Below are 6368 nucleotides of genomic sequence, written 5' to 3'. Positions count from 1 at the left end.
CAGGCAGATGCAGTGCTCTAATGGATTTAGTAGAAGCATGCTGTGCATATGTAGGTACATCACCGGGCCAAGTCCCTTGTGCTGTAACTGCTGCTTTCAAAAGCTAATGAGACAAAAATGCTAATTTCATGACCCATCCCCTGGAGTCCTCACAGAGCTCCTCTCCCTTGGGATTTGGGAGTGAATTGAGATTTAAGGTCAGACTGCTGCAGAAGTGTTATGTGTTGGGCTGAGGTAGGGAAGAACAATGACAGTGCTTACAGTGGGTGGCTACTATTTATATACAGTGACAAAAATAGGGCCGCTCTGCATTTTTCCAGGTGTCCCCAGGCAGGTAGAGCACAAGAAGCCTGGGCCCTGAGCTGTGTCCATAGTCAGATTCCTCTGCAGTGAGTGAGATGCCCCAATGAACCCCCAGCCCTGTCACTTTGCCAGCCCAGTGTGCCAACGGGGCAGGCACTGGGGGCTTGGTGCCAAAGCCTTGGGCTGTTCCTGGCACACTAGTGAGCCTCCAATGGGCCAGAAAAACTGATCTTCTGCTGTCTCTGCCTGGTTCCTCATTACCATCACATCAAGTCAGATTTTATCAGGCCCACCGGCCTGCCTCTGGCTCCAGAAAATGAGAGTGAGCCTAGGGTCTATCAATCCCAGCCAAACTGAGACTCCTCTGAGCAACGGGTCTAAACTAGTCATATTTCCATAACAGAGATCACAAAAAGGAGTAAAACTGAAATATCTGTTTATTCCTATATCATCTCAAGGAACATTAAATGTGAAATCAGATCTCAGGGTCAAAACCTGGTCACTGCCACTTGTTTCGCCGTCACTTGTCAGTTTTCAGCCATTCCCGCAGGATCTCTGTGCCTCGCCACGTCAGTTTTGCTGTGCTTCTTGTCAGCTTCACAATAAGGAGCGAGGGGAAAAATTGGCAACCAGCACACAGGGATCAGAGGTGGAATAAATTGAGGAGGAGTGGTTAGAGAAATATGAAGGCCTTGGAGCTCAAGAGCACTGAAAACCCAACAAGGAATTAAAGATATATTTTAGACATGCAGTGAAAAACTGCACGAGCGCAAGCTCTGTAACATCAGGAATGGTTCTAAATTATAGCAAAAGGTGAAGAATCTGTGACTATTGCCAAAGAAAGGTAAAAGATCAGAGATAGTCCTGAACTCCAGCAAAAGGAAGCTGGAAGGGGCAGAAATTATGGTAATCAAACTGAAAAACAGATTACAAGTTTTCAGTCAGCTGTGCTGGTTAGTGCTAGAGCAGGAGCTGTGGGAAGCCATGAGGTTTTGCAGAATAACTGCTGCGTGTCTGTGATGCCAGAGACACGGGCAAAATTTTGGGAAGCGGGGAGAGAGCTTTGAGCACCTGGTTTAAGCACATACTAAGCTCATACTCATTACAACTGTGCTGAAACCTCAGTAGGCAACCTTGTGTGGATCAGCTGCCATTATGGCATCGCTCCCAGTGAAAAAGGAGAGGTTTGGTCTACATATTGGAAGGAGAAAAATCTTAGAGGACCCCAGACTACTCAAAAAGCAGTAGCCATACATATCAGGAAAAAATCTAATTTCTTATTCACTCTTATTCAGTGTGTTCACTGTGGAAAGAGTAGCATCTGGGGGCAGAAGGGATTCTGCAGCCCACCATCCTGCACAGCTCTGGCCACTGCACTGGAAGATTCTGGCATTGATCTCCCAGCATCTGTTAGAACCAACGTATTTTTAGATGTATGTCTGCTAGGGATTTTAAGACTTCTAGAAATGGAAATTATGACACATCCTTGAATGGGCTGCTCTCATATCTACTTCCCTGGGGGTTAAAAAAAAGAAGTATCTTATCTGAATTGCTCCCATTCAGAGGTTTTTGTTATGTCCTTATCTCCCAGGTAATGAAGATCTTTCCTTTGTGAAATCCCCTCTCCACATAAACACTTAGCACTAAACTCACTCTTGAACAGTCTCAAGGATATAAAACGCTTGCCTGATGCTTCTCAGTGTAGAATTCTTTTCTTCCCAATTGCTTATCATTTTGCCAGACTGGAACCAGTGAAGTTGATTTTCCAGTCAGCGTTATTTTCCAAGCGTAATGACTGCTTATGCCTTTTTTTTTTTTTTTTTTGGTACGTTTCAGCCAAAATGATTCAGTCATGTGCAAGAATAAGCAAAGGGAAGCAGATCTTTGGTTGGTTTGTTTGTTTTTAATGGTTAAAAAAAAAAACCAAAAACAAACAAAAGCCTTGAGTAGCATTTGGAAAGGTGTATCTTTGTTGTGGAAATAAATTCCATGATGTTTTGAAGTGCCATGATACCATCTTGCCATTTAAATAAAATAATAATAAAAATTAATTGTTCTGCCTTCAAAGCTGGGCTTGGTTAAAATACAGCAACCAAGGCAGTGTTTGGGGCCTTGCTGGGAAGAGCAAGGGTAAACCAAAACGTTGAATAACTACCCAACGCGTTATGCCCTGTCCATTTTAAGCCCCAGCTGAAGCAGACGATTAATATGCCCAAACATACATACCTAAGGCTATGGCGGAACATGTTGTAGAGATTGTAGGTGTAGCTATTCTGGCTTTCTTATTTTTTAATGTCTCTATTTGACCCTGCTATTCTGGCTTTCTTATTTTTTAATGTCTCTATTTGACCCTTTAAGCAAAACAGTGTTGGTTTTACGTTGTATTTTACACCTAACGAGGCAGAGAGGTGTGGTTTATTTAGTCTCTCAGTATTAGGTAGCTTTGCAGTCTTCAAGCCGCAGCTGTAGCTCTTTTGCAGCCCCCCTCCGCCTTGCCAGCTCCTTTCTCTGAAGGGTGGTATGGAGTTCCAGTAATGCTTGCACAAATAGTTGCTCTGTAATTGCCATCGTTCCCGTGGTACGTTTTACTGGCAAACATCGAGTGTATCTGAGGGCTGCTCCCGATGCCAAGGGTTTTTTAAGATGCGCTGAGCACCTCTCTGTCTTGCTGAGTTCAGCTGGCGTTGACAGCTCCAGATACCTTGCAAGAGTAAGCACTTGACATACAAGGCAAGTGAGACAATCAGCATTTTATGCATGTCAGGATGTGATCATGCTTGTTTTAATTCCCTCTCCAATAAGCTTTCTTGCAGAAAAACAGCTCTTGCACTTTAAATAAAGTCCATGCCTTCAACCAAAAGGCAGCAAGTGTAATTACAGACTGTTTATGAGCAGGCTTTTGCATGAGAGAGTTATCTTTTGCTTTAGCTGTGTTTGTAGCCTATTAAATTTTAGATGACTCAAATAAGATTTTCTTTCTTGTTCCAGTAAAAATGTGCACCATCATTTTCATGCAGGTAATTGCATTATCTAAAAATATGGGTTCTTCACACGCTTTAGAACAGAGATGCTCTCTTAAATGCCAGGTTAGCGTCACAGTATGTATGTGTGCATGCCTGCATTTACATACGCGTGTACATATAACAGAATTTCTATGATAGTGGACCACGCTGACCACAGGTTGAGCATTACGGTGTTTTGGAAAGCATGCCCCACCACAATGAAGGAGAATGGGTGTTGCAGTTAGTCTGTTAGTGGGTCTTCTGCATGTTACCTGCTGATGAAACATGAATGATGCGTTATTGATAGAGGGCAAAAGGGATGACTGTCTGAAGTGAAAATGTGAGGATACATAACTATTTTACCCCAACTCACATAATCTGACCCTAAGACAAGAGAGTTGTGTTGGACCACACGGAAGCATTAGGCTGACATCCTCCACGTCATTTCTTTCCGTGGCACTAACAGTGTTAGCAATAGACCCCTGTGATCAGTGAAAAATGTATTGAGTTTAATTCTCCTTGGCACCGGAGAATCATTTGTATTGCCCCACCATGGCAAGTCTGTGCTAGCAGCCCTGGCTATGAGTAGAGAGCATTTTATTATTTATCATCTTTAAGTGTGTTCTTCTCTAGAGAAGTGCTGCTTTTAATGATAGATTTTTGGTGATGTGAATGTAAGATACATCACGGTTTCTGGTATCTTTTTAATTTTATGGATGGCACAGCTTAAAACCAGGAACATCAAATAAAATAACTACTGCTGAGAGTGAATAAAAGTTGGCAGGTATGGCAGTTTAAAATAGCCCTATTTTCACCCTAAATATAGCCTGGTTTAATTGAAATCTAGTGGTAGCTATGAGACAGCTGCTATATCAAAGACCAGTGACAGCCTGCTGAGGTTAAAAGAATACAGGCTGCCTGTGTCTCTGCTGAGATAAAGTGGCATCACAGAGAGCAGAGCAGCAGATAGACTGATGAAAAGTTAAGTTTTTAAAACACTGATTTGTAAAGCTTTTATGCAGTTTTCTTTATAGTTTGTTTGTCTCTGTGCTCCTAATAAAATAGGTTTCTGCCTGAAACCAGAAGCATGATGCAGATCTTCAGTTGCTGTTAACTGCTTTAGCTCAGCGGGAAAGGAAGCCACAGATGCAGATACAGTCAGTCTGTCAGGTGTCCCCACTGAAATTCTGCCAGTGTAGGAACAATAGTGATAGAATTTCCATTTTTTCTATGACAGAGTTTCTTACAAATGGGTGTTTTAGCTCCATGAGGTCAGTTTAAAACCACCACATGGTTTAGGGGACAACCCTCAGTACGTTAAAGCACAATCCAATTCTTGCATATGCTAAACTAAGTGATCTAACATAGTGATTTCGTTAGTACTCTGCTCTAACAGGACCACATACAGAAAGACCAGAGATTTAATTCTAGGAAGGAGTTGTCTCCATTGTCACAGGTAAAAAGTGGACATTTCTCATCAACCTGCTGCTTTCAATATCCTCTAATTAACAAGCATGGCTTTTAATTTCCATGCTTTCTGGTTATTATTATTTTTTCAGCCTTATACAGTCTAAACCCCAAACTCTCAGAGTTATCCTCACTGGTAGCTACTGTCATTCTTTTTACTTTCTGGTTCTTAATTAATATTTGCTGTGTTCTTACTAAGGTAAGTCTGTGCTTTCTCATTATATGAAATTAAAAGTAGATGAGCTTAGTTCCCAACTAAGAAAAGCTTTAGAAAGACACAGGGTACCTTCATATCTGGATTTATTTTCTTTTGATTTTGGTTCTCAGGAGGGCCCTTATGACCTTCTATAAACCCTATCAATCAAATTAATTGATGTATCATTGAGTCAGTGCTACGGCTACAAGCGGTCCTCCATGGCAAGTTCTGAGGTGAGTTCCTGACTTTCTTGATTATTGCACACAAACAAAACCTCTTTGTAGCTGTGGGTCACTGCTGAGTGAATACAGAATAAGGCAAGTGAAAGCTCATCCACCGCAGGTTTTGTGATTGCTCTTAAGAAGATGTGAGTTCAGTTCCTTTTCTGATCCACACACTCCCTGACCTGGCAGGATCAGGAGGAGCATTAGAAAGGCAAAGCAATCTGCCTAAACAGGAGAAAGAGCATCCTAATAGCAGCTCCTTAGCCGAGCAAAGAACAAAACCAGTAGGCAGGGAAAGCAGGGAGATTCATGAAGTGTGGGAGAAGAGAAAGATAACATACAGTGTGACTGGAGGGTTTGCACCCATGTGCTAAGGGGTACCGTTGTGATGGATGAATCAAGTGGTGTTGTGACCTTCCTTGGGTATCTGTAACTAGTGTTCTTTGCCGGCATCACTATATGTGTGTCATACAAACAAACATCAGTTTGGGAAGAGGAACCACACCAAAGGCATTAAGATACCTCAGAATTTTTTTTATATCCATTACGGCCCCAAATGTAATCCTAACTATATAGATGTACTTCACTCCTCCGGACTGCCAAGAAAGCTGAGACCACCCAGTCATTCACAGGAGGCTCCTTGCACACTGCAGGACAGGGCAGAGAGGTAGGAGTTAGTCCTCAGCATCACCACCCGAGGCGTGCATGCTCCCTGGAGCTAAGCTGCTTGATCCTGGGAAACCAAGGTGCTGCTGCTGAGGCACCTCAGTGCACAAAGAAGCCTCACTGGGAGTCACCTGAGTTCTTAATGCTGTTGTTGATGTCACTGTAACTTACAACGGTTGCAGATAACCATATTAGTAAATTGAGACTCTGTAAAGTGTACGTGAGAACGGGTCAGACCAAAGGGCTATCTCTGACAATGGCCGCTAGTGTGTTTATAAGCAAGAACTTATAGCAGTGCTTCCACACTGAGCTTCCAGCAGTCTGTGCCTCAGGATCTCTCCAGCCTAGAGTGATATCTGTGCTTAATCACTATGTAAAATTCCCACTGATGTTAAGGGGAGTTTGTCTGAGAAAAGAGATTCCAGCCATCCCTACTGAGCTAAGAAAGATAATTTTGCAGTTTTTCTTTGCATTTGGCTATCTCCAATTTTGCTTTTCATATACAAAAGC

General features: G+C 42.5%; 1 protein-coding gene across 1 annotated transcript in view; it reads left to right on the top strand.

The window, feature by feature from the left end:
* Window positions 1-5096: 5096 nt before the first annotated feature.
* The window catches only part of GPC1 (glypican 1), a 222283-nt gene continuing 221011 nt past the window's right edge, over window positions 5097-6368 (top strand). Inside the window, exon 1 of the mRNA XM_014281931.3 lies at window positions 5097-5201. The gene's annotated coding sequence lies outside the window, so the exon portion shown is untranslated. The remainder of the gene's footprint in view (window positions 5202-6368) is intronic.

Source organism: Falco cherrug, chromosome 11 (genome assembly GCF_023634085.1).
Source record: "Falco cherrug isolate bFalChe1 chromosome 11, bFalChe1.pri, whole genome shotgun sequence".
NCBI lineage: Eukaryota > Metazoa > Chordata > Aves > Falconiformes > Falconidae > Falco > Falco cherrug.
Note: the sequence above shows the minus strand (reverse complement) of the source record. Positions and strands in the feature narration are given on the sequence as shown.